The 19,499-nt window shown below is 32.7% G+C and overlaps 1 pseudogene; it reads left to right on the top strand.

The window, feature by feature from the left end:
• Positions 1-19,499, top strand: part of LOC107739186 (polyphosphoinositide phosphatase-like) — a 109,783-nt pseudogene that overhangs the window by 35,889 nt on the left and 54,395 nt on the right.

Here is a 19,499-nt window from a genome sequence, read left to right on the forward strand (position 1 = left end):
TTGTAGATATACATTACATTATTTATTGATTTGTATTTTTTTTTTTACATTTTTTATTGATTATTTATAGATTTATGTAGATATACATTACATTTTTTTATTGATTATTTATAGATTTATGTAGATGTACATTACATTATTGATTATTTATAGATTTATGTAGATATACATTACATTATTTATTGATTTTTTTTCAACATTTCAAATCAGCTTTATTTATTTATAGATTTGTATTTTTTACAAATTTTTATTGATTATTTATAGATTTACGTAGATATACATTACATTATTTATTGATTTTTTTCAACATTTCAAATCAGCTTTATTTTTAATGAATGAATTAATGTTTTATTATTTATTTAGTTCAATTTTTTAGTTTAGAATATTCTCAAATCATTAAAATCCGCTCTGTAAATATGGCTTAGGTTCCTCTTTCTGTGTGTTTTGTTTACCTGTTTTCTGGTCCAACAGGTGAAAATGATGCATCTGATCACTTAATAAAGTAGTAGCACCCTTTCCTTAACAACACGCATGATAATCTGCTCAATATTGAGTAATAAAACACTGATCAAGTGCAGTGCTCATCATTTACTGTGTGCAGACATACAGACAGTGCAGTCCATTGTGTCCCTGAAATTACATGCTGTATTTTACAGTCTTTTAAAGCACAGAACAGGACAGATCGGAGCGTTTATGAGCGCAGAATACAGAGAACAGGACCGGCTGTCTTTATCCTCAGTGTGTCGATTTCACTGGGAGTCTTTAATGTGTCTTACCTGGAAATCTGTCCAAATAAAGAGCAGAATGCCTCGAACCCTTGTCTTCATATTCACTCAAGAACAAGTCCGGTTCGTATTTCACTACAAAATCAAAATACGGAAGTCAAATAAAGAAAAGAAAGGCTGTTTTAAGTCCATTTGGTCTTGTATAATTTATATGAAAATAGCCTTGATGCTGGGATGGCGTCAAAAAGTGAATAAGTCCATTTTGTTGCTTTTTTACGTTTTCATGTTAATAAAACACATTTTACCCATCTCAAGTCTGTAATATACCGTGTGTGCTTTAAATATTATTTGCTAATTTTATTTTTAAAAATCATATCACAGTAATCACTGTAGAAAAAATGTGAAAAACTTGAAAGTTCAGACACAATATGTGACCCTGGAGCACAAAACCAGTCTTAAGTGTCAATTTTGTGAATGCATCATGCTGAATAAATAATCTTTCCATTGATGTATGGTTTGTTAGGATAGGACAATATTTGGTCGAGATACAACTATTTGAAAATCTGGAATCTGAGGGTGCAAAAAAATCTAAATATTGAGAAAATCATCTTTAAAGTTGTTCAAATGAAGTTCTTAGCAATGCATATTACTAATCAAAAATTAAGTTTTAATATATTTACAGTAGGAAATTTACAAAATATCTTCATGGAACATGATCTTTACTAAATATCCTAATGACTTTTGGCATAAAAGAAAAATCTATAATTTTGACCCATACAATGTATTTTTGGCTATTTGGCTACCCCAGCGACTTAACACTGCTTTTGTGCTCCAGGGTCACAAGTAGGGATGAATAATGCGTAATTGTTCATTTTTAAATGGCTTCATTTATTTTCCTTATGCAAATATGAATATAATAAATATGCATATCATTTTGTTCTTTCAGTATTAGCGTGTAATGTGACACTCACATGTTTTCACCCATTTAAAGATGTATTTGATGAGTTTGAGTTGTTGCTTTTAAAAAATAGTTCATTGTATTTTTGTTTTGTTTTTCTCAGAGGTATTTTCTGGTGGGCAGTAATAACGCTCCTGAAGATCGACCGCGAGATCTGCTCATTATTGATGATAAGGTGAGCTGCTTACAATCTTCACAAACAAGTCCGCATCAAATGGTCTGTTTTATTTCTTTTATATTCACTGTTTATATTCATTAAACCTTTTTTGGAATAAAACAAACTAACTTTATCCCTGATGTGAATTTATATAGCCTAATATATATAATATTTATTTATTTTCGTTTTAGCCATATCAGTCATTTTAGTTTTAGTCAAAATGATTGTTTTTGTCATTTTTATTAGTTTATTTTTTTTCTTTAGCTTTAATTAGCTTATTTCAGTTTTAGTAATTTTGTTATGTGCTTTTGCATTTTTTATTCGTTTTTGTTTTTTATATTTTAGATGTAGATTTAATTTGTTTATTTTAGTTTTAGTGTTAGTAATTTTGTTATTTTGTTGTTATTTTTTATTTTTTTTATTTAATTTATTCTAGTTTTAGTAATTTTATGTGCTTTTGTCTTTTTAGTTGTAGTTTTTTTTCTAAGTATGTATTTTTTCTATTTCTATGTAGCTTTATATTTAGTTTAGTTTTAGTAATTTTGTTGTGTGCTTTTGTCATTTTTATTTATTTTTTATATTTCTATTTGGCTTTCATTTATTTTTATTTCAGTTTTAGTTTTAGTAGTTTGTTTTTAGTTTTTTAATAGTTCTGTCTAGCATTAATTTGTATTTATTCAGTTTTAGTAATTTTGTTATCTGCTTTTGTAATTTTTGTAATTTTTTTATATTTCTGTTTAGCTTTAGATTTATTTCAGTTTTAGTATTTTTATCATTTTTATTGTTTTAATAGTTTTAGTAATTTTATGTTTTTGTATTTTTTTTTTAAATATTTCTATTTAGCCTTAATTTATATTTATTTCAAATTTAGCAATTTTATTCATTTGTCAGTTATATATATATATTTTATATATTTTATTTCATTTTATTAAGTTTTTCATGTAATATTTATATTTTATTCATGCATTTGGAAGATGCTTTTATCCAGAGCTATAAATGCATTCAAGCTATACATTTGATCACTTCATGCACTCCCCGGGAATCAAACCCATGTCTTTGGCACTGCTAGAACAACGCATTACTGTTTATGGAATGTTGATTTTGTTTAGGCTGTACTTAAATTAATGAAAACAATCTGAATAGTTTTAGTTAACAATAACAGCACTTTTCTGGTTCAGCGGGCTTGTGTTTGTCTGTCTGCACACACTCCTATTGATCTGAAGACGCTCCGAATCGTGTCCGAGTCAGCGTCTCCTCACACAATCACAATTACGCTGTGAGAAACTCAGTGACGATGATCTATCTGCAGGTCATGACCTACTTCTGCTGACACAAACCTCACTCTTAGTTGTGTTAGTCACTGAAATTGTGTCTTATGCAACCTCCATACGCCTCTAATCACCTTCTGCTGAGGGAGCGGCGTCGTGGAAGTAATAAGAAGTGCAAATTTAGTGCACAAACAAGTAGATCAGAACATTGATGTGTGTCATGTTTACGACACACCTGATAGATTCATGATGCTGTGTGGCGGCGGTTGATTATACTCTCACGTCTCGTCATTAGAGTGATGTGTTCGTCTCTAAATGCACTTTAAACATGAAAGAGAACGGAAATATTGCTGTTTACTGCACATTTAAAGCAATAGCTCACTTAAAAATGAACATTTGCTGGAAATGTGCTCACCCTCAGGCCATTCGAGATTAGAGTGAGTTTGTGTCTTCATCAGATTTGGAGAAATGCAGCATTGCATCAGTGTCTCAGCAATGGATGCTCTGCAGTGAATGGGTGCCGTCAGAATGAGAGTCCAAACAGCTGATAAAAACATCACAATAATCCACAAGTAATCCACAGCACTCCAGTCCATCAGTTAACATCTGGAGAAGACAAAAGCTGAAACAAATCCAGCATTAAGATGTTTTTAACTCAAATACGAGTTCATAATCCATAATAACACTTCCTCCAGAATGTTTGACATTCTGACGGCACCCATTCACTGCAGAGGATCCGTATATATACACCATTTTTTCAGTTTTAGTACATTAAGTTAAAGCAAAATGAGAAATGTTGCCTTTTATGTTTTCATTTCTTTTCAGTATTAGTTTAACTATAACAACCCTGGTAAATGATTAAACTAATTAAACTAAGATTAATAGCAGCTGTGCAACAAAATTTATGTATAAGCCTAAATTTAAGATTTATGTGTTTGAATTGCATATTCAGTTTCCATGCATTTTGATTACACAGTTTTAACAAACTAAAAAACTTATTGTCAGATTTCTGTAATAAACTGAATGTGTTTTAAATTCACCATAACCAGATTTATGTTTATCATCAATAAATCCAGTTTGTTTCGATCTCATGCATTAAATGAGAATATTTAATATTGCTTGTCCCACATATTTACCCATGCTCATTCTTTTCAGATAAATGAATTTTCTGGTTTTCATATCGAACAGATTTATGCTGATTTTAAGCAATCTGAATAAATGCATTTTAAAAATATGATTATTTAAATAAAATGCAAATAGTTAATAATAAATCTAGGCCAGGTTTTTTTTAAGTGCAGAAAACTTTTATGTGCGACTGACAAAACATAGCATCACATTAAGTTTATGTAAAATTAAAAATGCATGGAAATTGTACATGCAATTCAAATACATAATTCGTCAATTGAAAGTATGGTCCATTATTAGTTCATGTTAACTGAATCAGTTAATTTATGTTTTAATTTATTTATTTTCCTATATTTTCACTTCTCTCTCACCAGCTTTATTAGTCGTGGAAGCCGGTGGCGCAAAATCATAAACAAACAAACTAATGTACTGTAATGAGACCTTACTGTAAAGTGTAAAACAACCACATGATTCACTGTCTTCTCTCGTGTCTTTCAGGTTTCGTGCGGTTTCTGAAGGGTTACTACATCGTGTTGATCACGTCGAAAAATGGCAGATATCGGCGGCCACTCGATTTATAAGATTGAAGACACGAATATGATCTACATTCCTAAAGACTCAGTGAGAGTCACACACCCTGATGAGGCCCGGTGAGTCCGTTTATATAATCATATGTTATCTTTACTGTAATTATTGTTTTTAGTGTGTTCTACAGAGAGTGACCAATAAGATCATTCGGATTTGGTCACATGTTCCGAAAGGACTGCTAGTGTACTGCATACTACATACTAAGTAGGCCTCTAAATGATCAACCTGAAAAAGTTGTTGTCTGATTGATAGTTTAGAGTTTTTATCCAGTAAAACTCTTTAAGTGTGATTGTAGAAAGGTCCAGCTTCAGCTCGAGCTTCACGAGTCAAATCTTGACTGATTTTTCTCAAGTAAAGGTCAGAATAACTGCAGTAATATCTCCAGATGAACACTTACTGGACTGAAGCAGCTCAGCTTTACTTGATTCTCCATCAATCATGTTTTAGAGTCTCAAATCTGATCCTCAGGATCTTTTGAGGAGCGTTTGTTTCCAGAAGCTTTACTTTCACTGTTCCTCAGCGGAGGAATGATCTTCACAAGCCTCCAGAACATCTCACATCTTCTGAGGAGACTTTCTTCATCTCTCAATCATTGCATTGCATTGCATTATATGTTTGGATCATTTCAATCTCATCTTACTGAGACAGATTACTGCAGATATAGAGCGACGACTGATATTTAGATCATTTTATGTCAGCATCTGATATACGGCTTTAAAGATCTCATTGATTTACAGTACAAGCATCAGAATTTCATCACTTTTGTCCATATTATTATCAGCACCTGCACCGAATTGAATATTTTTACTGTTTTCAGAGTCTCTAAATAAAATTGAGCTGTTTTGTCTTCATATCCTCATGTGTCGTCATAAGCATGATAAAAAATAAAAAAAAACACATCTCAACTTTTTTTTTTTTTTAGAATATTTAAAAAATATTTTGTACAAGGTTATAACTGTTACATTAAAAAAAAAATAGATTTTTTTTTCTGACTGTTATTTCATATGACAGGCTTTACAGGGTTAAATAGTTAATGATTTGTAGTTGCTATATTAGTGTTATTTTATCCAGTTATAGTATTATTTTGCATCCAATTTTGTGTTAAAATGTCTTAACTTGTAGCATTCAGAATAAATAATAGCTGTGTCCGAAACCGCTCCCTATCCACTATATAGTGCACTATATCACTATATATACCAGAACGACTTCATTCCCTACATTCGTTCACTACGTTTTACCCACAATGCATTCTGATTTCGAGTGTACAACTGATGTAAGCACTATTTTCCACAAAAGTTTGAATGCCGTTATTATTTCTGCTTTAATGTTTATTTCATGCATTATTTATATTAAAATATATTATGTAGGCATTAACTCAGTTTAATATTTTATTAATTTACCGAGGTGGCATCTTTGCTAATTTACAAAAAATGATGATAATTTGGTGGATATTTAAAAATGTTCGTTGGTAGCGTATTCATTAACGGTCGCCTGAGGGCGCTCTAAACGCAAAACGCTGCTCGGGAGAGCTTCAAAATACTACAAACAATAAATGCATACAATTATGAACACGTGTTAATGTGTGTTTATTTTTGTTGACCATTTTTAATAGTATTTAATGATTATGAACAAAGCAGTACAAAAGAAATTAATAATATACCATCAATGAAACCACAAGGTTGACGCGGAGGTATGTACGATTACAATATAAAGTAATTTTAAGTTTTATTGCTATTAATATTATTTTCTAAAATAAGGTACATGTAATATACAAGTACATATGACGAAGATGTTTCTCACGCGCAGTGTATACGTCACTGTCCGAATCCGTTCACTTCATTTCGTTCACTCCTTTCTGATATAGTCCACTCAGCTGCCATACACTATATGTGACCCTGGAGCACAAAACCAGTCATAAGTCTCACACACAGTATGTTTTGAGCGTGCATACTGCAGTAGTAGTGATAGTTAGTATGCTAGTATGCTGTTCAGACTGTTTCTTCAGGTTTTCCTCGCACACCGTGTCTGTCCTGCTGCGGTCGGTCACTCTGATCTCTGGATGCAATTCACACGTGTGTGTGTGTGTGTGTGTGTGTGAGAGTGTGTGTGTGTGTGGTGTGTGTGTGGGTGTGAGAGAGAGTGAGAGTGAGAGTGTGTGTGTGTGTGTGTGTGAGTGAGTGTGTGTGAGAGTGAGAGTGTGTGTGTGTCTGTGTGTGTGAGAGAGAGTGTGTGTGTGTGTGTGACGACAATAAAGTTTGTTATTCGTCACTCCTGATGTGTGTTAGAGCTTTACAGTAACACACCGTACTTTCAGAAGTACAGCCTGTAACTGTTGACTCATGTAACACGAGATACCGTTTACGTCTTTGTGTCCAATTTAGGTCGAGCGCTTCAATAACATTCCCTTTCCTTCACATCTACTCCTATTACATTGTATCTGAAGAATCTGAGTTGTTTCTTGCAAGCCACTTTCTAATAAAACAAAAACACCCAGCAAAAAGTACATTGTTATTATCTTGGTACTAGTAAACTAGTGGTTTTTAAAGTCTCTTCTGCTCACCAAGGCAGCATTTATTTGATCTGAAATACATTAAAAATTATGAAAAAGTATTACTGTGGCGAGGGGGGCGTGGTTCAGCGAAGTCTGCAGCGGGAGAGAGGGACGGGAGACGAGCGGTGAGTAAGTAGGTCAAGTGCAAAATGATGAACACCTGTGTCTGATTGCAGTAATTAGCCTGGAGAGACCGGATAAAAGGGCAGACTGGAGAACGTGGGGGGAGAGAGAGACTGGGACTCGTGGCCATCCCTTAGCCGGAGGAGGAGAGCCGACTGAACTGAGTTTATGCCCTGGGCAGATTGAGAACGCGCTGGAAGCGCCCTGTTTGTGTTTTGTTGAACTTTAAAGAAAGAAATAAAAGAGCCACGAGTCTCCAAACCGCCTACCTGAGTCACTTCCTCCTTCCCACTACGAACTTTGTTACACTGGTGCCGAAACCCGGGAAGGAAGTGATAACGCCGCCGCCGTCATGTCATCTCCGTCAAGTTCGCCGTTTGCGGAAGTCATCCACTCGCTCGCGGGCCTCCACCAAGAGCACCATCAAGCGCTGCTGGACATGAGGGAGGATCAGGAGCGTCGATTCCGGGCCCTCGTCCAGACGCAGCAGGAGGACCGCGAGCTGTTCCGGAGCTGGATAGACTGGGAGGTTCGGGCGGGGGAAAGTCCATCCGCCCCGGCCCTGCCAGCCCACCTGCCCTTGAACAAACTGAGCCCTCAGGATGATCCGGAGGTCTTCATCGACCTCTTTGAGAGGACCGCCGAGGCATGTCGGTGGCCCCGGACGAACTGGCCAGTGCGCCTCATCCCGCTGCTGTCAGGGGAGGCCCAGATGGCTGCACAGCAGCTGCCAGTTCAGAACCTCCTGGTCGCCCTCAAGCGAGCCATCCTCCAGCGGGTCGGCCGGAACCCCGAACAACACCGTCAGCGGTTCCGATCACTGGAGCTGGGGGAACACGGCCGGCCCTTCGTGATGGCTCAGCAGCTCCGGGACGCGTGCCGCAAATGGCCGCTGGCCGGGGGAAGCGACGTCGACCAGATCATCGACCGCGTGGTGCTGGAGCAGTTCGTCGCGCGGTTACCGACGAACACCGCGCAGTGGGTCCAGTGCCACCGGCCGGCGTCGCTGGACCTGGCCATTCAACTGGCGGAGGACCTCTGTGTGGATTATCGCAAGGTGAATGCGGTGTCGAAATTCGAAGCCTATCCAATGCCGCGGGTTGACGAGTTGCTGGATCGGCTGGGCTCAGCTCGCTTTTATTCGACACTGGACTTAACCAAGGGATATTGGCAGATCCCCTTATCGCCCTTATCCAAAGAAAAGACAGCCTTCACGACGCCGTTTGGATTACACCAATTTGTTACCCTTCCTTTCGGGTTGTTCGGGGCTCCGGCCACTTTTCAGCGGCTCATGGACAGAATCCTCCGCCCGCATGCCGCCTATGCCGCTGCCTATCTAGATGACATCATCATTTACAGTCAGGACTGGCAGCGGCATATGGCGCATCTGCGGGCTGTCCTACGAGCTCTGAGGGGGGCCGGGCTGACGGCCAACCCGAAGAAGTGTGCGGTTGGGCGGGTGGAGGTAAGGTATCTGGGCTTCCACTTGGGTCATGGGCAGGTGCGTCCCCAAATTAATAAGACGGCGGCAATTGCGACCTGTCCGAGGCCCAAGACCAAAAAGGAGGTGAGGCAGTTCCTGGGGCTGGCAGGATATTATAGGAGGTTTATCCCTAATTATTCGGACCTTACCAGCCTGTTGAAAACAGTTGTGCTGCACAATATTTGTGTGGAAACCGTGATACGTTTCATTTTTCAGGATTCACAGATGAACAGAAAGTTCAGCATTTATTTAAAACAGAAATCTTTGTAACATTATAAACGTCCTTATTGTCACTTTCGATGAATTTAACGCATCCTTGCTGAATGAAAGTATTGATTTCTTTCAAAAAATGGTAGTGTAACAAAAATATTGGGCGGCACAACTGTTCTCAACATTGATAATAATCAGAAATGTTTCTTGAGCAGCAAATCAGCATATTATACTGATTTCTGAAGATCATGTGACACTGAAGACTGGAGTAATGATGCTGAAAATACAGCTGCGCATCACAGAAATAAATTACAGTTTAACAGATATTCACATAGAAAACAGCTATTTTAATTTATAATAATATTTAACAATTTTTAATGTATTTTGGATCAAACAAATAATATCTTGATGAGCAGAAAACACTTTTTAAAATATCTAAATCATTCCAGACTTTATGTTAGTGTAGGCCCAGTTGGTTAATGATTATATCATGAACAAATTCAGACTAGAATGTTTTAATTTGCTGTTTTTTTCCACAGATATGTGAGAATCTTCCAGAATGTGCATCTGTCCAGTAACTTCTACTTCAGGTGAGCGTGTGATTCTTCATCTGTCCGTCTTGTCCTTTATCTCAGAGCCCTTTAGAAAGCGTCTCGTACTCATAATACCGTGACCTCGAATCACTTCCAGATCATTGTAATGGAAATATGATTTCTTGAGCTCCTCAGATGCGCCGCTCATGTGGCCTTATTTGTCCTTTTCCCCGTTTCTTTCCACCGATCTGGCCGTAACATTTTCTCCTCCGTCTCTTGGTTTTAGGAAAGAAGTGTATTACAGCAGCTGAAGTCATTTCAGTCGAATAATAATACAGATAATCAGACAGCAGTCCTGAAACCTGTTTGAACATTTATAAATGTCTGAATGTTGTATTAGATCACAAAATATATAAAGCCCCATTTATTGTCAAGAAGACGTTCGACAAAACAATCTTGAAAATTGATGCACATGTACTTTCTTTTTTTATTGGGTTTCATCATAGAGAAAAAGAATACATTTGTAAGAACTTTAATCTCAGACTTTAATGAGACCTCCTTCATTAAAAAATAAATAAGCAATATATATATATATGTATGTGTGTGTATATATATATATATATATATATGTGTGTGTGTGTGTATTTATATACAGTGGGTACGGAAAGTATTCAGAATTGATATTGCTAATATTTCTATTATGTTTTTTATTTAATTTTACTTAATTGTTTTCTGTTTTTAACTTTAATTTTAGTTTGTGTTTTCGCGTTTTTTTTGTACTGTTTTTTTTTTAACTTTTTAAAAAAATTTTATATAGTTTTTTTATATTAGTTTTAATTTTAGTTATAGTTATTTTAGTACTAAAACTAAATAAAATCTTTAAAAATTCTGTTTTTAACTTTAATTTTAGTTTGTGTTTTTGCGTTTTTTGTACTGTTTTTTTTTTTTTTACTTTTTAAAAAATGTTTATATAGTTTTCTATATTAGTTTTAATTTTAGTTATAGTTATTTTAGCACTAAAACTAAATAAAACATTTTTTTTTCTGTTTTTAACTTCAATTTTAGTTTGTGTTTTTTTGTACTGTTTTTTTTTTTTTACTTTTTAAATTTTTTTTATATAGTTTTCTATATTAGTTTTAAATTGAGTTATAGTTATTTTAGTACTAAAACTAAATAAAATTTCAACTAATTGAAAATGAGAAAAGCTGACTTGGTAAATAGCTGAAATAAAATAAGTTTAAATCTATATTTTATTTCAGTCGACATTTACTTTGTTTCAAGTAACAAATTTTTTTTTTTTATGATTTGAGTAAAGAAATTTATGTGTGTGTTTGTGGGTGTGTAGAGTAAAATGTTGTCATAAATAATCTGAAAAAGAAATAAATTGCTGTAATATACACTGCATTTTTAATGTACTTGTGAATAAATCGGTAGATCTGGGAAAAATATCATATATCAGTCCCTAAAATTATTCACCCTTAATTAACTTTATTGATATGACTTCATCATCATTACTAATAATATTATTTGTATATAATTTTTTTGCATTTGATTTATTAGCGAGGGCTTTACATACATGCCATTGATCAAATCAGCTCATCAGTCTCATTTCATTTCTGTCATGTTAGCTGTATTTTAATCTTCTTTTAACTTTCACGTTAAATCAGTTTGACCTACAAAACAGCAAAGCAAGCAGAAGTTAGTTAGTTAGTTAGTTGTGTGATCTCAGCCGGAAATGTATTTGCTTCAGAAGTTTGTTGTTTTTTAACTTTATTTATCAAAATAAAAAAGTTGTATTTTTTGTATTTGATTTATTCAAATACAGTGTCCCACTGGTGAATGAAGAAAACAATAGGAGCGCTGATAAATTGAACACGTATTTATTTTGTATGTGGCCGGGCTCTGTAAATGAGATGTGGCTGAAATAATTGCGTGTGAGCGCTGATGAACTTCTGTGTGTCTCTAAAAGAGTTCATTCGGTGGGCTTCATCTCTAAGCAACATGCTGTCTGTCACCTAGCAACAATGAAAGCTGCATCCCGCTGCTCGACACACATGAGAAGCGTGATTATTTCTGCCATGAGTTCATGTGACGCTTTGACCCTTTGACCTTTGACCTGTAGTTACAGCTACGACCTGAGCCATTCGCTGCAGTATAACATGACGCTGCTACAGATGCTGTGTGACGCTTGAGAAACTGAGGAGCTCAACACCAGCGGCAGACAGGACAGCTCTGACATCTTCGAGGAGGAGGGACTCCCCACTCAAGGTATGCTTTCTTACCAGGATTTTATTTTATTTTATTTTATTTTATTTTATTTAAATGTATTATTGTTTTTTATTTATATTTGATATATATTTTATAGTGGTTTTTGTTTTTATTTGCTTATTTTATAATATTTGTAACTATTTTTATATTTTATTTGGTTTGATTATTTTATTTCTTAATTTATATATTTATATTTGATATATGTTTATAGCATTTTGAGTAGCACTGTAATTAAATTAAATTAAATATTGTTTTATATTTATATTTAATATATATTTTACAGTGGTTTTGGTTTTTATTTGCTTATTTTATAATATTTGTAATTATTTTTATATTTTATTTGGTTTGATTATTTTCTTAATTTATATATTTATATTTGATATATGTTTTATAGCATTTTGAGTAGCACTGTATTTTTTTTAAATTTTATTTCTTTTTAATTTTGTGTTTAAACAATTTTTAAACAATTTTATTTTCCTTTATTATTTATTCTGTTCTTTTTTTATTTTGTATATTTATATATTTGATAGAACTCTTCATTCAGGTTTGAGTAAATGATGACGGAATTTAAAGTTTGTGGGTGAACTATCCCTTTAAAGTTTTTTCCCCCTTTTTTCCCACCTTTTTTAAAAATGAAATAATACTCTAATTCTAAATAAGAAACTAAATCTGCCAGCAGGTGGCGGTAAATGTCTTTATGAGTCTTTCATTCATTCGATTCGTTCAAACAGATGATTCATTCAGGAATTCAGTAAACGACTCTCTTTATGAATGGGGCTTTGATTCATTGATTCACACGATTCGTTCAAAATGCGGATTCATTCAGAAACTAAACACCGCTGTGTTGCTGACAGATGCACAACAGCTCTACTGTGGCTTTAGGTAATATTTTTGTTTGCAAAACAGACAATATTGTGTTTAAAATATAACACAATATTAACTTCATATTTACAGAACTGTTGTATGAAATCACATTTGCATTCGGGACAAACGGCACTCGCGTGGTATTGCTCTCGCTGCTCGTGTGAAATCGATTATCATATGATATAAATATAAGACAAAAACTCATACAGGAGCATTTTTGCCCCAGTATCTTGTATTTTAGGACATAACTGCATTTATGAAGTTGTTGCCCTCTGCATCATTTTTTGTCAGCAGCCAACTATATGAAATATTTTAATCGCGTTATTTTTCATAACTAATTAATAAAGTTAACGTGTTAAACTGACAGCCTCGTGTTTGTGTTTGATTAACGAGCCGTATGCTAAGTATGTGTGGAATGTTCATCTGCTGGAGAAGGCTTCGTTCATCCTGATTGGCTGCTCTACATCATTCACGGATGCTGCGGCCAATCCAGTATCCTCTTATATGAGGTTTTTATAGATGATGTTCGGTTGTTGTCTCAGATCCGTCTCCGTCTGTCTGTGGTCTGTAGTGCGTGTGAATGTTTTCATATAGATGAATCTCTGAGCCCGTTTCACACTGATGCACCTTGATGTGTGTGTATGAGATACTACAACAGCAGCTGATGCGCACAGTGTAGTCAGCACTGTTTATTTATCACGGGAGTGATCTAGTTTTATAATTGCTTTCCACATGTCATGCTGCAAAAATACAGCTAAAACCTACTTTAAATTTTTTTTTGTGTGTGTGTATCCTTCTGCAAAATACAATTGAAACCTATTTATTTATTTATTAATATTAATATTTTATTATTTTTAATAATAAAAATTGTTTGTTTGTTTGTTTACCCTTATGCAAAATTGTTAAAACCAACAATTTTATTTCATTTATTTTATTCCATTATTTTAATTTTTGTTATTTTGTACCCTTCTGCAAAATAGTTAACAACAAATTTATTTAATTTTTTCCATTATTTTTCTTTTTCTCTTACGTTGTGCCCTTCTGCTAAATAATACATTTTATTTTTTATTTTATTTTAATGTACTCTTCTGTAAAATACAGTTTTACAAAACCTACTAAATAGAAAACTTTCTTTTATTATTTTTTGTTTTATTTTGCACCCTACCACAAAATACAGTTTTTTATTTTAAATTTTTATTTTGTAATTTTTTTATTTACCCTTCTGCAAAATACAAACTTTGTAAATTATAACAAAAATTATTATTATTATTTTTTTTTTAGTTTTGCAACCTTAGCTAAATACATTTATTTTATTATAAATAAATAAATAAATTTAAATAAATAAAATAAATACATTATTATTTATTTTTACAATTATTTATACATTTTTTAATTTTAAATTATTTTTATTTATTTTTTTTTTTTTAATGTTTTACCCTTTTGCAAAATACAGTTAAAACCTATTTTATTTTATTTTGCAAAATACAGCTAAAACTCCCTTCTTCAACTTCAACTCCAACTTCAACTTTATTGTCACTCTTCCACATACACAGTATACAGAAGAACGAAATATCGTTTCTGACGGACCAAGGTGCAAAGACACTGACAAAACAAGTATACACACATGTTCATGACAACAGGTATCAGACATAAGAGCACATTAAATATAACGAGCAATAAACATGACGAGCACAATAAATATAACAAGGCAGAAGTGTTAAATAAGGTAGAAATGTGAAAATTGTGGGAATGTAAGAAATGTTAGATCAAACCGTGCATAGAAATCATTCAACAAGTCAGGGAGGTGGGTGTCACTGTTGTTGGCATGTGGTGTGATTTTATAATCTGTTAGGGCCTGGATGCCCTGCCACATGCGTCTGGTGTCCTTAGTATCACAGAAGTGGTTGTTAATTTTCTGTGCATACTGGCGTTTTGCTTTCCTGAAGGCCTTGGAAAGCTGAGCTCTTGCTGACCTGAGAGGCCCTTCCACCCCAGCAATACTACTTCTGATAGTATTACATGGTTTCTAGCTGATCTAAGCTGCTTTGGAGGGTTTATCATCTCACTTTGAACCAGCAACAAACCAGTTACCTTGTTCCAGAAACCAGCTTGACATCAGCTGTTTTTCAAGCAGAAAGTTCAGGAGGGTCAAAACTGAACAAAAAGGTACACAACGAGCTGAAAGAACACACAGAGAGAGAAATTATCATCCGGAGAGAGTCTGGCGCTGTTGATTGCTGTGTGGCGTAATGCTTTCTCTCTGTGAGGAGCCTGAAGCAGCGGTGAAGGGGTTCACGGATGTCAACAGTGTTTTAACAGAGCGATGGAGACGCTCAATAATCTCAGAGCCTAATGCATTCAAAGGAGCAAGAGAAGAACTGAGAAGCACACAAAACACTTGAGAAATCAAAGGTTGGGGTCAGTAAGATTTTTTTGTTTATTTAAAGTAAGCTGTTCATTTATTACAGAAAAAATGCAATCAAAGTCATCAGAGTCTAAAAATATACAAAATGTGGAGAATCAAAACCTACTTTAAATTTAATAAATTTATTTTTAATTTATTTTAACTTAAAAATTTTATTTATTTTAATTTTTAAACTTTCAATTAATTTTTTTAACGTTTCTTTCTTATTTTAATTTAATTTAATTTAATTTAATTTAATTTAATTTTTATTTATTTATTTTATCTTATCTTTGATTTTCAGAGCTAAAAAAAACCTAATGTCAAATCACAAGGCTGTCCGAAAACTCAATTACAGTTCGAAGTCAAATGAATTAAGTATTTGGATGTCCTAGTAATTGCTGTTTGTGTACTAAAGTAGAGAAGTAAGTGTATTTAGACAACTCTAATTGTAGTACGCACTTGCAATAAGCTCTTCACTTCACAGTACGGGAAGTATGCAAACACAGCCAGCAGTCTTAAAAATATATACAAAATGCAGAGAATCCTTTTTAATTTAATTTTAAAATATTTGTTCTTATTATTTTTTATTTCTTACCCTTCTGCAAAATACAGTTAAAACTATTTATTTCATTTTATTTATCTTTGATCTTCAGAGCTTTTAATTATTTACATTTTTTTCATTATTTTTTATTTCGTACCCTTCTGCAAAATGCAGTTAAAACATATTTATTTAATTTTTCTTAATTGTTATTTTATTTGATCTATCTTTGATCTTCAGAGCTTTTAATTATTTTAAATTTTCCATTATTTTTTCATTATTTTTTCATTATTTTTTATTATTTTTTATTTTATTTATCTTTGATTTTCAGAGATTTTATTTATTATTTTATTTTATACCCTTCTGTATTTTATTTTATTTTATTTTATTTTATTTCAGAGCTAAAAACACACCCCATGTCTGAATATGTGTATTTCTCTACTATATAGTATGCAAGAAGAGTCTTCAAAATATACAAAATACAGAGACTCGAATCCTACTTTATTTAATTTAATTTAATTTTAATAATTGATACTTTTTTACGTTTTTATTAGTGCTGTCAAACGATTAGTCGCATCCAAAATGAAAGTTTTTGTTTACATAATGTATGTGTGTGTATACTGTGCATATTTATATATCCAAACACATGCATGTATATATTTAAGAGAAATATGTTGTTTATATATTAAATATATTTATATATAATATAAGAATATTAATGTATATACATGTAAATATTTTCAAAATATATACTGTATGTGTGTGTATTTATATATACATAATAAATATACACAGACAGGACACATACATAAAAACTTTTATTTTGGATGCGATTAATTGTGATTTTTATTTAATTTAAATTAATTTATTTTATTTTATGCAAAATACAGTTAAAACCCACTTATGTTATTTTTCATTGTTTTTTAACAATAAACTTTTTTTTTGTTATTTTTCAACAATATTTACATATTGTTACATTGTATGGGTCAAAATTATAGATTTTTCTTTTATGCCAAAAATCATTAGGATATTAAGTAAAGATTATGTTCCATGAAGATATTTTGTAAATTTCCTACCGTAAATATATCAAAACTTAATTTTTGATTAGTAATATGCATTGCTAAGAACTTCATTTGAACAACTTTAAAGATGATTTTCTCAATATTTAGATTTTTTTGCACCCTCAGATTCCAGATTTTCAAATAGTTGTATCTCAGCCAAATATTGTCCTATCCTAACAAACCATACATCAATGGAAAGCTTATTTATTCAGCTTTCAGATGATGCATAAATCTCAATTTCGAGAAATTGACCCTTATGTCTGGTTTTGTGCTCCAGGGTCACATTTGTTGCGTGCTGATATCAGATGCTCTTTATCTCTGTGTGTTCAGGTGTGATTATGTAACGACCGTTTGCTCTAAAGCTGTTGGCCGTTAAAGCTTCACTAAGCTCTCTGTGATGCTTTATGATGGGGAAGATACTGACGTGTTTCAGCTGCTCGTTTAACGATTAAACTACAGCCAAGCTGTCTTTGAGAAAGTATTTCACTACACTACAGGATACTCACAAAAGTCTGTGTAATTGTGTTGAAGCTACTAAGGGAATGTTGTACTTATTGTAAGTATTATTTATAAATCTTTGATTATTTATCTTTGAGTTTCAGAGCTGAAAACATACCCCATGCCTGAATATGTGTACTTCTCGACCATAAAATATGCAAAAAGTAGTGTGTCAAATCACTAGGCCGCCTGAAAACTCAAATACATTTTGAAGTCAAGTGAATATTATTTTTGATATAATTTATATAAAACTCGGGTTTTATATAATTTATATAATTTTCATGTATATTAAATTTTAAATTAAATTATTTCATATTATTTTTTAATTTTATTAAATTTAATTAAATGTTTTTTTATTTAACTTTATTTTAATAAATTTAATTGATTTTTTATTTACATTTCTAATTTTTTAAATATTTTTTTTATTAAAAGATACTTATTTTAATTCCTATTATTAAATATTATTTATTATTTCATTTTATTTAATTTTTTATTTAATTTTTTTTTTTTAAAGATTTTTAATTAAAAGCTACTTATTTTGTTTTATGTTATATGTCTTTGATTTTCAGAGCTCAAAACATACCCCATGTTTTAATGTTTTTTTTACTTTATTAAATGTTTTTATTTTATTTTGTACATTTTATTAACATAAAAAACATTTAATTAAATTACTATTTTAAATATTTTTTGTTTACATTTTAAATTTTTTAAATATTTTTTTTTAATTAAAAGCTACTTTTAATTTTCATTATTATTTGTTTTTTTTTGTACCCTTCTGCAAAATATAGTTAAAACCTACTTTTTTAATTTCATTATTATTTTTTTTTATTTAATAAAATTTAATCTTTGATTTTAAGAGCTGATAACATGTCTGATTATGTGTACTTTTCTATAGCATGTAAAACGAGTATGTCAGGTGATTTGTGCTCGTATTTTCAGGGCGATGTGGCGAACGCAGATCATCCACGACGCCTCTGTCATGTCGTTGACGGCGGGCAGTTTCTCCTCCTGTGTTCAGGTCCGAGGCTCGGTTCCTCTGCACTGGTCTCAGGACATCTCCACCATGATGCCCAAACCGCCCATACGCCATAAGAGCCACTTCCTGTCCATTACCTCACAACTACTTCCTGTTTATCAGCTCAAAACTGAGCCTTCACCCTCCTTCAGGACATGTAGGGATGCTTTCTAGAAGAGAAAGGCTGTGTTTAAATGCATTTATCTGCTAAAGGTTTGTTTGGAAGTTTTTTCGGCGCTCAAAGCTACAGACATTAATATGTTGTTTAAATGTGCAATGTTAGATTTGAACATTCAGAAAGTGTGTCCTGTATAAAAACATCCAATCAGACCCTGAAATGCCAGATTTTGCATACGGATGTTTTCACTGTCCTGGTTTATATAGATGAACTGTCTCTGACCCCAAAGTCAGACAAAACAAAGTGCGCCCGTTTCACACTGATGCACATTCATATATGTGTGTGTGTGTGTGTGTGTGTGTGTGTGTGAGTGTGAGTGAGACCATTACGCCTATGGAGAGTCCCCACAAGGATAGCTGACCAGACATGTGTGTGTGAGTGTGTGTGTGGGTATGTGAGTGTGTGTGTGTGGGTGTGTGTGTGTCTGGACTGTTGATTTATCATGGGTGTTGTCTAGTTTTACAGTTGCTAAACACATGCCATGCTGCAAAATACAGCTAAAACCTAATTTTTTTTAAAAAATTTTTATTAATTTCTAATTTTATTTATTTTAATACATTTAATATGAATTTATTTTATTTTAATGTTTACATTTTTTTTGTTATAAATAATTTGTATACCCTTCTGCAAAATAGTTAAACCAACTACTTATATATTGTTTTTCTTTTAAAAATTATTTACTTTTTTCATCCTGCTGCAAAATATAGTTAAAATCTATTTTATTTTATTCATGACAGTGATCTAGTTTTACAGTTGTTTTCCTCATACCATGGTGCAAAATACAGTTGAAACCTACTTTTAATTTTAATTGAATTGTTTAAAATGTATCTATTTATGTATTCTATTTTATTTTGTACAGTTACAAATACAGTTAAAACATACTTATTTTTATTTATTTTTGTACCTTCTGCAAAATACAGTTGAAACCTTTTTTTTTTTTTTTTTTTTTTTT

Source organism: Sinocyclocheilus rhinocerous, unplaced genomic scaffold (genome assembly GCF_001515625.1).
Source record: "Sinocyclocheilus rhinocerous isolate Xijiao unplaced genomic scaffold, SAMN03320098_v1.1 scaffold555, whole genome shotgun sequence".
NCBI classification, from domain to species: domain Eukaryota; kingdom Metazoa; phylum Chordata; class Actinopteri; order Cypriniformes; family Cyprinidae; genus Sinocyclocheilus; species Sinocyclocheilus rhinocerous.